Source organism: Bos mutus, chromosome 5 (genome assembly GCF_027580195.1).
Source record: "Bos mutus isolate GX-2022 chromosome 5, NWIPB_WYAK_1.1, whole genome shotgun sequence".
Classification (NCBI taxonomy): domain Eukaryota; kingdom Metazoa; phylum Chordata; class Mammalia; order Artiodactyla; family Bovidae; genus Bos; species Bos mutus.
The window spans coordinates 76127727-76144256 of record NC_091621.1 but is presented as its reverse complement, the minus strand read 5'-3'; the positions used below and the strand labels follow the sequence as shown (position 1 = coordinate 76144256).

Here is a 16530-nt window from a genome sequence, read left to right as displayed (position 1 = left end):
GGATCTTATTATCTATATCTTATTTAGCTATGTCTTCTCTTCATCTGGTAATCAAGAAACTAAAAAGATAAGTTATCTACTTGACAAAGATCTGTAAACTGATTCTGTCATGCTTGGTGGTGACCCACAGGTCTCTTAACAATCTTCACTCCTTTCATTCGCCTTTCTTTTTGCCCCTCTGATTGGATGATCTCTACTGCTTTGTCTTTGAGTTCAGAGAGACTATTTTCCTCTTGACTAGTCTGTTGAACTTTTCTATCAAACTTTTTTCAGTTCAGTTACTATATTTTTCAGCTCTATGATTTCTGTTTGGTACTTTTATTGTTATTTTTCTATTGGACTGCAGCCCACCAGGCTCCTCTGTCCATGAGATTTTCCAAGTAAGGATACTGGAGTGGGTTGCCATTTCCTTCTCCAGGGGATCTTCCCAACCCAGGTCTCCTGCACTGCAGGCAGATCCTTTACCAACTGAGCTACAAGGGAAGGCCAACTATTCACTATTCACTATTTTCCTCCTGACTAGTCTGTTGAATTTTTCTATTAAACTTTTTTAAATTCAGTTATTATATTTTTCAGTGCTATGATTTCTGTTTGGTACTTTTATTGTTATTTTTCTATTTTTTAATAATACATTTACCTCCATACCCTTTTTCTCTCTTCCCTCCCTCCTCACACCATGAGACTTGTGGGATCTTAATTCCCTGACCAGGGATTGAACCTAGGCCCTAAGCAGTGGAAGCGTGGAGTCCTAACCATTAGGCTGCAGGGGAATTCCCTGTTTGGTACCTTTGAATATTTTCTGTCTCTTTGCTGAAATTCCTATTTTGTTCATACACTGCTCTCCAGACCTCAGTGAGCATCTTTATGACCTTTGTTTTGAACTATCTAGTAAATAAATCACTTATCTCCCTTTCATTAAGATTGGTTTCTAGTGATTTATCTTGTTCTTTTGTTTGAAATCTACTCCCCTATTTCTTCATTTTCCTTGACTGTGTTGGTCTTTACACATTAGATGAAACAGCCCTCTCCTAGTGTTGACTGACTTGCCTCATGTAGGAGATGAACCTTATCAGTCAGCCTGAACTGAGAACCTGGTTGCCGCTTAAGGTTTTGTGATCATCCAAGCTGCTGCACCCTTATGGCAGAAAGTGAAGAGGAACTAAAAAGTCTCTTGATGAAAGTGAAAGAGGAGAGTGAAAAAATTGGCTTAAAGCTCAACATTCAGAAAACTAAGATCATGGCATCTGGTCCCATCACTTCATGGGAAATAGATGGGGAAACAGTGGAAACAATGTCAGACTTTATTTTGGGGGGCTCCAAAATCACTGCAGATGGTGATTGCAGCCATGAAATTAAAAGACGCTTACTCCTTGGAAGGAAAGTTATGACCAACCTAGATAGCATATTGAAAAGCAGAGACATTACTTTGCCAACAAAGGTCCGTCTAGTCAAGGCTATGGTTTTTCCAGTAGTCATGTATGGATGTGAGAGTTGGACTGTGATGAAAGCTGAGCGCCGAAGAATTGATGCTTTTGAACTGTGGTGTTGGAGAAGACTCTTGAGAGTCCCTTGGACTGCAAGGAAATCCAACCAGTCCATTCTGAAGGAGATCAGCCCTGGGTGTTCTTTGGAAGGAAAGATGCTAAAGCTGAAACTCCAGTACTTTGGCCACCTCATGTGAAGAGTTGACTCATTGGAAAAGACTCTGATGCTGGGAGGAATTGGGGGCAGGAGGAGAAGGGTACGACAGAGGATTAGATGGCTGGATGGCATCACTGACTTGATGGACGTGAGTCTGAGTGAACTTCGGGAGTTCGTGATGTACAGGGAGGCCTGGAGTGCTGCGATTCATGGGGTCGCAAAGAGTTGGACACGACTGAGTGACTGAACTGAACTGAACTGAAAGCTGCTATCTTTGTTCTCCATGGCTCCTAGTACACGAAGGTGTGTCAAGACCTATCAATGTCCCAAAGGCTTGGGAAATGCCCACTTACCTGGTCAGGCTCCCAGGTAAGTACTAATTGTCTTCCCCTTCAGCTCCCGACGCAGGCTAATTGGAAACCCAGCCTTTAGATGCAGCTGAGAAAGTGAGAACATTCAACAGTCTAGCCCATATCAGGGAGAAATTGTGAGCTGGGTGTTTTTGCTCACTCACTCTGTGCTGAGCCAGAAGGAACTGTCCCTGGGAGTGCCTGTGGCCCAAGTATAACTGCCTGCTTGTTTTGTGTGGTTCTGTCTTGTGTAGTCTTGAATGCTGAGCACTCTTAGCTCTCAGAGCTATATCATTTGAGAGCCAATCCCTTGGGTGGCAGCTGCAGTGGTTCTAGTGCTAAATGTGTGGACATGCCTCTTCCAGGGAGAAGCTGGAGATTTGGTTTTATTATTGAAGTGATATGGCTCTTGTTCTTCAGACTCTCCGGAGGATCCCAGTCAGGTTCCCACCCCCACCCCATACAGACTGATTTTAATCTGAAATCACAGGCAGCAGCTGGAAAAGTATGCATTCTAATTCCTTCCAGGAAAAACTGTAAGGTGGACATATTTGCCTACTCCCTCTGCACTGAACTTGGGGGAATAGATTTCTGTGGAAAGTGCTTGAGTGCAGTTTGAAAATTGTTTTTTTTTTTTTTAATTTAATGTTATCCTGTATAAATCATGAATGCTGAGCCCTGTTGGTTATCAGAACTAGGTGATTTGAAGGACTAGTTTCTTGGGTATCAGTTGCAGAAGTTGGGGTGCTAGATGTGTGGACAAACTCCCTCCAGAAAAAAGCTGGCAACTTGGTATTATTGCCTGAGCTGGGGGAGAATGCTGGGAAAGTGCCCACCGGCTTTTTTGGTCTCCAGAATGATTTCAGTCAGTACCTAGTTGTAGGCTGATCAGAAGCCAGACCCTCAGGCAGCAGCTGTCCCCAGTATGCAAACTCCTTCCAGGAAAACAATAGGAGATGGGTATTTTGCCTTTTCCCTCTGTGCCAAGATTGACAGCATAGCTGTAAGAAATGCTTGCACACCCATTTAAATCCTCATGCTTTGTTTGCTTCAGTCCTATGAAACTCCTGAATGCTGAGCCCCATTGGATAGCTGAGCTAGTTGATTTCAGGTCTTATCCCTTAGATCCTATCCCTCAGCCATAAAAGTTGGGGCACAAAATGTGTAGACAAGTTCCTTCCAGGGAGAAGCTGGTGATTTGATTTTATTAATGAAGCAAGTCAGAAGGAGAATGCAGGGAAAGTGCCCACTGGCTCTTCTTAAAAATTATTTATTTATTTATATTTTATTGAAATGAAGTTGATTTACAATGTTGTATTAGTTTCAGGTGGACAGCATAGTGATTCCATGATTTATATATATATATATATATATATATCACTGAAGGTATATATATCACTGAATGTATATCACTGAATATATATATATTCTTTTTTCATTTCTTTCCTCTTATAGCTTATTACAAAATATTGAATATAATTTCCTATGCCATACTGTAGGTCCTTGTTGGTTATCTTTTTTTTTGTATAGCATTAAAATTTATTTTAAATATATTTTATCAACATATTATCATTTCAACATATAGTAAATATTTTTATTTTTAATCATTTTATTTTGCATTGAAATATAGCTGATTAACAATGTTATGATAGTTTCAGTTGGGTTATCTATTTTATATATCGTAGCTTGTATGTGTACTCCCAATCTGCTTACTTATCCTTCCCTCCAATCCCTTTTCCCTTTGGTATCCTTAAGTTTATGTTCTATGTGTGTGGATATATTTCTGTTTTGTAAATAAGTTCATTTGTATCTCTTCTTTGGATTTCACATGTAAGTAATATCATATGATATTTTTATAATATATTGACTGTGCACAAATTAGACCCAGAACCAAACTTGGCCAATGTTCAGAATCAAAAATAAAAGCACAGATTCAGGAAGAAAAGAGAAACACAGAGTTGGTGAAAATCCAATTCTGCTTCTACTCAGGACATACCCAGCGCCTGGAAGAGACATGCCTGGGCTTGCACAGCTCACAACAGGCTTTTCTGGGGCCACATAGTTTACCTAGTTGACTCTAACATGCGTGACGTGTGCCACATGTGTCCTCTTGGGCATATGGGTATATTCTGACCGTGACAAGAGTCAACGTATAATTTTTAAAAACGTCGAAAACACGAGTCTTCTAAAAATATAAAACAACAATGTGTCAAAGATTTCTTTAACTCATCAATGTGGAAAATAACAATGCTAAGATTGATTCCATATCTCTGACTTTCCACGTGGGGTCAGATCTTCTTGAAGAGGATCTGCTTGACTTTCCATTAGGGAGGTCAAGCCAGATTTTTTTTTTTTTTCTTCTGAAAATGTCCATTTTTCTCTCGTTTTTATTTATTGTATTTACTTTTAATATTAACTTTCAGTTCAGTTCAGTTCAGTTCAGTCGCTCAGTCGTGTCCAACTCTTTGCGACACCATGATCGCAGCACCGCCAGGCCTCCCTGTCCATCACCAACTCCCGGAGTTTACTCAAACTCATGTCCATGGATTCGGTGATGCCATCCAGCCATCTCATCCTCTGTCATCCCTTTCTACTCCTGCCCCCATTCCCTCCCAGCATCAGGGTCTTTTCCAATGAGTCAACTCTTCGCATGAGGTGGCCAAAGTATTGGAGTTTCAGCTTCAGCATCAGTCCTTCCAAAATTAACTTTATGGAGGTAAAATTTACAAATAGTAAAATATGCTGTCTTTAAGTATATAGTTTGATGAGCTTTAACTATTGTATGCATCTTTGAAACAATCGCCATGATAAAATATAGAATAATTGTTTCACCCCTTCAAAGTTATTTCATGCCCTTTTTAGATCAGGTTCCAGAAAACTGCTTTTGTGCTTTCTGTCTTAGTTTTGCTTGTTTTAGAAATCATATCATACATATAGATTTCGGTTTTGGGTTTTTGTTTTTTTGTCTAGCTCTTTTTTTCAATCATATTTTTTGAGACTAATTTGTATTGTTGTGTATATGAGTAGTTTATTTCTTTTATTGTGGAGTGCTATTTCACTCTATGAATATTCCACAATTTGTTCTTTTATCACCTGGTTGATATAAATATGTTTAGGTTGTTTTTAGTAATGGATTTAATGAGTAAAGCTGGTGTTAACATTCTTCTATCAGTCTTTTGTGGACATATTTTTATTTATTTTCAATGACTATATATATATAAGAGTGGAATAGCTGGATAGTGGGCAGTGTGTTGTGTGCGGTCAGGCCACTGAAGATGGCCATTCTCTTGTTCTCTGTACATCCCCTGCCTGATCAGTGCCTGCTTCATCTACATCCTGTGCACATGACTGACCTTTTTATGTACTTGCCCCAGGCCCCAGCTAGTAATAGCTTATCAAAGGGGTCGTGAGGGGGCATGCCCATCTGCCCATTTTCCTGGTAACTAATAAACCAATCTGACATCAATTGGTAATCTCCCCTTGTCCTCAGTTGTGAAACCTGCGGCTATGTCCTGCCCACCTTCTGCTACAGAGGGATGTCACTCCAGGACCTTGCTTCAGACATATAAGCTCCTTCATCCACTAAACCATCGATGTCTCTGTTGCTGACTCCAGGCTCTGTTTTTGGTTCTAAAACTGGGCAAGTGTAGGCCTTGTAGCCCTGTGGGGTGCAGCCCAACAGTATTTGTAGCCTTTTTAGGAACGGTCAAATAATTCTCCAAGGTGGCTGTACTCTTTAGTGCTCAGCAGGAATATATGAGCGTTCCAGTTGTTTCACATCATTGCCCAAATCTGGCCCAGTCAGTTTCTTTATTTTTAGCACGCTAGTGGGTTTGAAGTGATATTTCATTGCAGTTTAAATTTGCATTTCCCTTGTATGTAATGATACTAAGAACTTTTTTATTGGTTTATTGTATCTTCTTTGTTGAGGGTCTTTTGAAATTTTTTGCTTACTTTCCTTAAATTGAGATTGTCTTTTAGTATTGAGTTAAAGGAATGTTTAATATATATATAATAAATAATATATAATATATATGAGTGTGTACTTTGTAATATATATGTGTATTTTGTTCTCTCATTCTATGATAAATATTTTTGTTGTCTTTTTAGTGTCTTTATAGTCTCACTATAGTTTCTTTATAGTGATCATTGCTTTTATTAACTTTTTGTGTGTGCACATGTGTGTGTGTTTATATGTGTCCTAGCTAAGGAATCTTTCCTTATTCCAAGGTCACAAAAATATCCAATTTTAATAGTCTAATAACTAAACAGGAAAAATAAAACTGAATACTTATGCAGAGAGAAGCCTAGACTTTATAGCAGGAATTAAATGTACTTTTTAAGTTTCTGAGGAATATTTATATCATTCTTGAGTATTTTAAATTAAATAATTGATATTTAAATATAAATAGACTCAGGAGAGAAACTTTATCAAAAGCCTAATCATGAGATATATGATAACTATTAATAATGGGATGAAAAGCCTGAATGAGAGAAAAGATTTTTTTAAGGGCAGATGGCCTCTCTGAGACTTATTTTCTATTTTGGAAATTATAGGACAATAATAACTTGTATCCATGAAATACAGATGTGTATGTCTGTGTGTACACTTATGAGCTTGTAAACAATAAACTATACGTAAATGCTATTTATCAACAACTAGCCTGTAAAGGGAGAAGGCGATGGCACCCCACTCCAGTACTCTTGCCTGGAAAACCCCATGGATGGAGGAGCCCAGTCCATGGGATCGCGAAGAGTCAGACACGACTGCCCGACTTCACTTTCACTTTTCACTTTCATGCACTGGAGAAGGAAATGGCAACCCACTCCAGTGTTCTTGCCTGGAGAATCCCAGGGACGGGGGGGCCTGGTGGGCTGCCGTCTATGGGGTCGCACAGAGTCAGACACGAATGAAGTGACTTAGCAGCAGCAGCAGCCTTTAAAGAGTATTTAACTTATAAGGATTCCCAAGAAAACTTTGATATTTTGATAGAAAAAGATTGAATTCTTTCTACATAATTCTGACATTAAAGAAATTCATAATGGTGAAGATCTTAGTTATGACCAAGCTCCATCTAACAAAACAGTCACTGTATATTCTATGTATTGGGTTTTAAAATTTTACTATATGACGAGTAAAGCTGATGAACACAAATTATGGAGATGTGAAACAAGAAACAAATCGCAAAGCAGTGAAAGAGGATATGGTTTTATTTGCATGTTAGCACATGAGACTTCAACTTTCACTTCAACACGAATATGAATATTTCAGGCTACAGCAAGGTCATAAAGTGTGTAAATAGAAGTTAATCTGAGCTACCAGGGAATAACAGTGATTTTTATCATGTCAACACTGAGCTCTTCCATTAGCATGCTAATGCTTTCCTGCCTGACACTGGTCACAGAATTTAAAAGAAATAAGGACTTTACCTCATATCCAGAAAAATTAGCTCATGTAGAGTCTGTGGTCAGAATATTAAAGAAATCTTGACCGGTGACATTGAACTTACCTATTTTTCTACAGATGACAACTTTACTACGTTTTTTCCATCCTAGTAATAGAATTTATTCTAAGAAATTTTGCCAGTGGTTTCATGTCACTGGTGAACTGCATTGACTGGTCAAGAGACAAAAAATCTCTTCAGCAGATGGGATTCTCACTGCTCTGGCAGTCTCCAGAATTGGTTTGCTCTGAGTAACATTAATACATTGGTGTGAAAATGTGTTTAATCCCAGCTTTAGACAATTTAAGAGCAAGAATTATTATTATTGCCTGGATAATAAGCAACTGTTTTGGTACCTGGCTTGCTGCTATCCTCAGCATATTTTATTTGCTCAAGATAGCCAATTTTCCAATATTATTTTTCTTTACCTAAAATGGAGAATTAAAAATGTTCTTCTTGTTCACTTTGTCCTGTTTGGTTTTATTAATTCATGGTGTAAATGTAAACAAGACTATCCAGACAAATGACTATGAAGGAAACATCACTCAGAAGACCAAGCTGAGGGACATTTTACACCTTTGAAATATGACTCTGTTCGTGCTAGTAAACTTCACACCCTTTGCTATGTCCCTGAGTTCTTTTCTGCTGTTTATCTTTTCCCCATGGAAACATTTCAGGAAGATGCAGCTCAGTGGTAAAGGACCCCAAGATCCCAGCACCAAGGTCCATATAAAAGCCATGCAAACTGTCATCTGTTTTCTATTTGCCGTTTGCTTCCGGGTTCTAATTTTCTGTTTGAAGTTCTAATAGGCAGTGGAACAACTTGGTTATCATGGCATGCCAGGCTTTTGGAATCATATGTCCTTCACTTATCCTGACATGGGGAAAGCAGACACTAGGACAGTCCTTCCTGTCATTTCTGCAGCAGCTGAGTTGATGGCTAAAAGAAAGGAAATAAGTGGGCATGATGTGTCTTCTAGCTGAAAACAAACTATGATCTTTATAAACTTTATATGTGTGTGACTATAATTAATAATGACTTGGTACAAATAAGGAAGACTAAATTTACTACAGGTAGGTAAAACACTTAAGAAATTCAAGTTGTATGAGAAGGATGAAGAAAAATAACATGAAGGAGAAAATCTATAGCCAAGATCTGTGGTTAATGATGTTACACATTTCTGTATTAGTATTCTTTAGGTAAATATATACATAGTAAAAAGTGAAGAGTCTTTTGACTTCACTAAGCCTTCACTAAGGCTTCATAGAGAAATTTCTACGACTTGAAGACTTTTTTTCTTTTATTTGATTTAATTTGCTTTTCCAGCCTTACTTTCATTCAGATTCATTTATTCAAAGATATTAAAATAAAAAACAAAGTGTGAAATATGAATATATACACATTTATGTAAGATTTAGTTACTAGGCAGAATATTTATTATTTTTGTTTAACAAGCACTGTATATACCTTATAATCTGTTAATACTCTCATGTGTATTAAGATATTGATAATGCTTATCTTTAATAAAGTAAATCAGATGCTAACCTCCAGTTTGGGAATAATTTTACTAAATAACTTGATTAAACTGGTACACTGGATTTTCATGGAGAATAAAGAATAGATATCCTGAATTTATCCTAAATAATCATAAAATCATGAAGTACTTTTAATAAAGATTAAAAAGTGATGCTAATATGTTCACCAGCACTATTATGAGTATAATCCATTGACAATAGAATGGATCAATAAAAGTGGTAAATTCATCCAGTTGAATACTATTCAATAACAAAAATAAACTATAATTACATACCACCTTGTGAATAATTATTTCATATAAAATGTATTTTCAAATAAATGGAACTTGACTTTTCCCATGCACTTCCTTAAAAAGAAAACTAAATAAATAATTCCAATTTCCTAAAATCTAGTTGCTGGCACAACTAAACTATAGGCATGCCTTATGTATTTCATTTCACTCTATTGTGTTTCTTTTTTTTTTTTTACAAACTGAAAGTTGTGGCAACCCTGCACCAAGCAAGAATATTGGTGTCATTTTCCCAACAGTACTTGCTCACTTCGTGTCTCTGGGTCACACTTGGATAATTCTAACAACATTTCAAACTTTTTCATTATTATAGTATTTATGAAGTGGATTAGTGATCAGTGATCTTTGATGTTACTAGATAAAGGCTCAGATGATGGTGAGTATTTTTTGCAATAAAATATTTTTAATTTATGGTATGCACATTTTTGAGGTATAATACTATTGCACACCTAACAGATTGTAGTATAAACATAACAATTCTATGTACTGAAAAACCAAAATAATTGTGTGACTTCCTTGTGATATTTGCTTTATTGTGGTGGTCTGGAGCTGAACCTGCAATATCTCCAAGATGTGCCTGTATAATATCTAGAAATCATATGTAGGTAGTTAAACAGCAAAGAAAGCTATAGAAATTACTTCCACACAGGATTATGATTTCTGTTTGGGAGTAAAACAGGTGGTGTGATCAGGAAGAGGCATAAGATGAGTTTCATTTTTTTTTAATCCTGGATGGTGTCAAACATCAGTGTCTAATGTAGGAGAATTTGTTTAACTACATATCCTCTACTTCTTTATCATATCCCATTTTAAAGAGTTATTATTATCTAGTTTATTCTAGAAAAGCATACTACCATATGTTTTACCTTTGCATATAAGATTGAAGGTGGGAGAAGGGGACGACAGAGGATGAGATGGTTGGATGGCATCACCGACATGATGGACATGAGTTTCAGTAGGCTCCAGGAGTTAGTGATGGACAGGGAAGCCTGGTGTGCTGAGTCCATGGGGTTGTAAAGAGTCAGACATGACTGAGCAACTGAACTGGACTGAATATTAAAAATCCCACCATCCATTGTTACTGTTGGGAATGGTACGGGGAGGGAGGAGGGAGGAGGGTTCAGGATGGGGAACACGTGTATACCTGAGGCAGATTCATGTTGATATATGGCAAAAGCAATACAGTATTGTAAAGTTAAAAAATAAAATAAAATAATAAAAAAAACCCAAAAAACAAAACAAAACAACAAAAAAGTTATCTTAAAAAAATTTTTTTTAAAAAGTAGAATCTTATATACTTACTCATATACTTACCATATATAATGCTATTTAATCTTTGTATTGATTCTTATTTCCATTACGTATTATTTTCATTCTGCCTGGAAGAGGTCCTTATAGTGTGGTTCTGCTGCTTGTGTGCTCTTTTTGTTTTTTGTCTGAAGAAGTCTATATTTCTCCTTCAGTTTTGAAAAATATTTGTCTGGGTATTCTAGGTTGAGAGATTTTTTTCCTATTTAAGTATTTTAAATATGTTGCTACAGCAAATTCTTGGTTATACTATTTCTGATGGGAAATCTATCCTTATTTGTTCCTCTGAACGTAACATCTTTTTATCTGGCTACTGTTACTATTTTCCCTTTAAAACTACTTTTGATAAATTTGATTATGATGTGTCTTAGTGTATTTTTGTTTTGTTTCTTGTGCTTGGGATGTGTTGAGATTCTTGGGTCTATTGGTTTATAGTTCTTATCATATTTATAAAAATTTTGGTCATTATGTCTTCTCCCCAGCCCCACATTTTAGGCCACTCTAGCTACACATCCATAAGGCACCTTGAACTTCTCCAAAGATCAATGATGCCTCTTTTTTTTTTCAAAATTCTATTACTTCTTGTGTTTCATTTTGGATAGTTTCTACTGCTATGTTTTCATGTTCACTGATCTTTTTCCTATAGTGTCAAATCTATTAATCCCATTAGTGCCTTTTGCATCTCAGATGTAGTTTTAATCTCTAGAAACTCAATTTGAGTTTGTTTTTTTTTAATACCCTCTTTGTATCTTAAGTTTTTGGACACCTGGAATATACTTATAATAACTGTTTCAATGTAATGTCCTCCTCTGCTAACTCTAATATCTGTAACAGTATCAAGTTGCCGTTTGTTTGATTTTTCTTATTTTGGGTCATATTGTACTGTTTTTTTGCAGACCTGATAATTGATAACTTGATATCAAGAATTATGAATTTGACCCTGTTTAGTGAAATGCTTGACATTTTTATATTCCTCTAGTTATTCATAAGCTTTGTTCTGAGATGCAGTTAAATTACTGGGAATTAATCCTTTGGGGTTATGCTTTTAAGATTTGTTAGACACGGCCAAGAGCAGTGTTAAAAGGAGCTAATTGTTTTCCATCATCGAGGAAACACTTTTCTAGTCATTCAATCCGATGCCCTGTGAAATGTGTTTTTTTCCAGAGTCTTATTCCATTTTGCCTGCTGTAACAAAAATACCCAAAGACTGGGTGGTTTATAAACAACTGAAATCTATTTCTCATAGTCCTAGAGGCTGGAAGTCCAAGCTCAAGGAGCTGGCAATTTTGCTGTCTGATGAGATCCCATTTCTTGGTTCACAGATGTTCATCTCCTGCGTCCTTATGTGGAAGAAGGGGCAAAGGATCCCTCTGAAGTGGCTTTTCTTAATTGATGTACATTTGATTTTTCTTATTTTGGGTCATATTTTACTGCTTTTTTGCAGACCTGCAAAAAGATATAGAGATATATATTTTTATATATAGAGAGAGATACAAAATTTTTATAGATTATACTCTATGGCACCCCACTCCAGTACTCTTGCCTGGAAAATCCCATGGACGGAGGAGCTTGGTAGGCTGCAGTCCATGGGGTCGCTAGAGTCGGACACGACTGAGCGACTTCACTTTCACTTTTCACTTTCATGCATTGGAGAAGGAAATGGCAACCCATTCCAGTGTTCTTGCCTGGAGAATCCCAGGGACGGGGGAGCCTGGTGGGCTGCCGTCTATGGGGTCGCACAGAGTCGGACACGACTGAAGTGACTTAGCAGCAGCAGCAGCAACATTATAAAATATTGGCTATATTCCCTGTGCTGTACAATATATCCTTGAAGCTTATTTTTTACATGGTAGCTTGTACCTCTTTATCTCCTACTCTGATCCCACCTCCCCCTTCGCCTTCCCCACTGGTAACCACTGGTTTGTTCTCTATTTCTGCAAGTCTGTTTCTTTTATGTTATATTCACTAGTTTGTGGTGTTTTTTAGATTTCACCTATGAGTGATATCATACAGTATTTGTCTTTATTGGACTTCTTTCACTAAGCATAAAACCCTCCATGTCCATTCACATTGTTTCAGGTGACAAAATTTCGTTCTTTATTATGACTGAGCAGCTTTTCAATTTATAAGGATCCTACTTCCACTTATGAAGACTCCACAGTCATAAACTAATCACCCAGTGGCCCCACCTCAAATCCCACCACATTGGGAGTTAGGAGTTAACAGATAAATTTGAAGACGATACAACTGTCAGTCTGTAGCATGTAATCTTACCGATAGGGACAGGTACTCTTCTTACCCTTCGTGTGCGGGGCACGGTTTTCTCATTCACTCGTATGACCTTGCTGATGACTGTTGGTGAGTGCTATTACTGAGTGGCGAAGAGACACAAAATGAGGACGATTTATGCTTTGTAGATGATTTTCTTCTCTTTTCACTATTGTACATATCTGGCTTTAACTGAGAGAATGTTGTGGGATATAAATAGTTCTATCACTTCTCAAAAGCCCTGTAAATGGTTTTAAATATTAAATAATACAAAGATTAATAATGTTTTAAAGTATTTTGCTATCTAATATGATTTTTAACATCAAGAAAATCTTCATAAGTATCAATGAGGGATTAAAATCTGAGCTATTAAAGAAAAAAGTAAGAAGTTTTAAATCCAAATGAAGCTCTCTGCATTGCATTTAAAAAATTTAATTTATTTAAATTGGAGGCGAATTACTTTACAAATTGTAGTGGTTTTTGACATACATTGACATGAATCTGCCATGAGTGTACACGTGTCCTCCATCCTGAACCCCCCTCCCACCTCCACCTCCCTTCCATCTCATCCCTCACTGTTGTCCCAGTGCACTGGCTTTGAGTGCCCTGTTTCATGCATTGAACTTGGACTGGTCATCTATTTCACATATGGTAATATACATTTTTTTAAGTTATTGGTCATAACTCAAATTGGTGAACAAGTTGGGTGGAGATTAAATAAAGCAAGCAGTGCAAAATAAACAGAATATGCATTTACTTGCATTTTAACAAATGTTTTTCTTTCACCATCAAGTATGAGAAATTTCAGTTTGTGTTTAGAACACACACTACCTGGCTCAGAGTGCAGCTATCTGTCTGGGAGAAAACAATTCTGACAAAGAGAGCTATGTGCCTATTCATTAATACCTCTTAGGTGCTTTTTGATTTGGTCTTTAGCCTATAATTTTTTTAAAGGAAGAAACTAACTGCATATCTCATAAATAAGGGTATACATATACCACTTAAACATAATAAATCAAGAAACGGTCAATATTGCAATTAGAGATTGAAGATCTCTTTTTGCAGACATGGAAGATTCCTTGGAAAACATCTTTATCATTTTAATAAATTCAGAATTCATAACTGGCATTCTGGGGAATGGGTTCATAACACTGGTGAACTGCATTGACTGGATCAAGATGCAAAAGGTCTCCTTGGCTGATCAAATCCTCACTGCTTTGGCAATTTCCAGAATTGGTCTGATTTTGGTAATAATGGTGAGTTTGTTTACAAAGGAGTCTTATCCATCTTCATCTTTAGACATAAAGGGAAATAAAGTCATACTTTTTAGTATTGCTGGGCTCTTGGCCAATCATTTTAGTGTCTGGCTTGCCACAGGCCTCAGCCTCTTCTATTTCCTCAAGATAGTCAATTTTTCAAATGCTGTTTTTCTTCACCTAAAGTTTAGAATTGGAATGGTAGTTATGGTAATGTTTCTGGGGACATTAGTATTGCTGCCTTTAAGTCTTACTCTGGTGAGCAGCTATATTAATATCAAGATACATCTGTATGAAAGAAATACGACTTTAAATTCTAAAAGGCGTGACACTGAAACCTTTTCCAAATTAATTATATTCACCGTAGGATCTTTCTTACCTTTTATTATATCCCTGAGTTGTTTTCTCCTGTTAATGTTCTCCCTACTGAAACATGTCAAGAAGATGAGGAGCCATGCAACAGGATTCAGAGATCCCAGCAGCAAAGCCTACGTCAGAGCCATGATCATGGTGATATCTTTTCTCATACTACTTGCCATTCACTTCCTATCTCATCTCATGACAACTTTTCATCACAATGTGATACAGAGTGAACTGGCCTTTATGCTTGCTGAAACTCTTGGAACTATTTACCCTTCAGTTCACTCATTTGTCCTGATTCTGGGAAATGACAAGCTAAGAAAAGCTTCACTTTTGGTGCTGTGGCAGTTGAGGTGTGGCTGAAAGCTAGGAAACCTTCAGATTCATAGACCATTCTGGAGAGCATACATATATTCTAAGAGGAAAAAGTTGAATATTTTTTTACAATTCTTCAGTGTTCTTCTGTAATGCATGATAGTGAATATTTTTAAATGTTTATCTGCAATAGGCTCTTTTCCATGCTTATTAAATGTTAGTTACATGTATATATACATATATATGTATTTAACATATACAAGTGAAAAGTTAAATGGACTATCTATAAAAACTTTTGTCAGCAACAGATGGTGTAAATAGTATTTCAGTTTTTACTTCTTTGGAAATTTTCAATTAAAATGTCAAAAATATACATGATAGACATATATTTAATAAAATGTGAAAGCTATACTTTTCATGCATATTGGTTTTTCAATTACAAGAATTAATTTATAAATATTTGTTAGATTTTCCTCAGAATCATGGAGCAACTTGTATTTCACTTACTTGTTCACTTTAGTACCTTTTCATTCAATGATTCATGAAATGTGTATTTATAAATTATCAGGAATTTGCAAATTTTCTTAGGAATTAATTGATTTATATGTCCTACTGCAATCTTTAAATAGATACACAATTTAGACTATGATGCATAAATTTCCAATGTTTTCACTTATAGTTGTCAATGAGCTTGAAATCTTAATTCCTTGTTTTGTTTTTTAAATGTATATTTTACCTGATCATGAACTTCTGGGTTATGGGTGAGTGGAAAACAGGACATTAAGATGTGACTTTTCTAGGACTGATTTAATTGTGTGAAGAAGATAAGACTTAGTATAATATGTCAAATTTTACTTGCAATCAAATTAGTCAATCCTAAAGGAAATCAACTCTGAATATTCATTGGAAGGACTGATGCTGAAGCTGAAGCTCCAATACTTTGGCCATCTGATGAGAAGAGCTGACCCATTGGAAAAGACTTGTTGCTGGGAAAGACTGAAGGAAGGAAGAGAGTGGGGTGACAGAGGATGAGATGGTTGGATGGCATCACCAACCCAATGGACACAAGTTTGATCAAACTCTGGGAGATGGTGATGGACAGGGAAGTCTGGCATGCTGCAGTTCATCGGGTCACAAAGCATTGGTCACAACTTACCAAATGAACAACAACTTAAAATCAAGTTCAAAAGAGAGATAAAGGATAAACTTTGTCAGGGAGTAATGTTAACTTATGAATGTAATGAGAGGCTATCTATTAGTCTCTGTGTCTATAGTAAAAAGTGTGATCTGTAAGACCAACAAACTTGGTAGTCTTGTTCATTAGTGAGCCTGAGGACCTAAAAGAGATCTTGGTATACAAAGTAGTTCAATAAATATTTGACCAGTTAGTAAGTGAATGAATAACTGAATGGATTATATATACTAGAATTGGAAGAATGAGCTTGGCCTTATTCACCAAACCTGAAGACTTGCAGAGATTTCTCAGACTCAGTTTATAAACTTGAACTTCATGAGTTCAAGCATTTCTAGCACCTGCAGCACCAGACTCTTGTGATGCGGACAATATATCACCAGGGGAGCACATCACAGGAAAAAAAAGCTGGTTTTATAATCTAAAAGGAAATAAATCAGAACTATGAAAAACATCAAGTGGTTGCCATCAATACATCTTTTGATTCCTTTATGAATGGTTACTTATGATATTTGCTGGCTGCTTATTGTGTAATCACAAAGATTTTAAAAATTGCATTAGTAACCAGTT

At 36.5% G+C, this 16530-nt stretch overlaps 1 pseudogene; it reads left to right on the top strand.

Annotated features, from left to right (window-relative positions):
- Positions 1-1982: 1982 nt before the first annotated feature.
- LOC102265700 (putative taste receptor type 2 member 33) lies at positions 1983-8242 on the top strand (annotated as a pseudogene).
- Positions 8243-16530: the final 8288 nt, after the last annotated feature.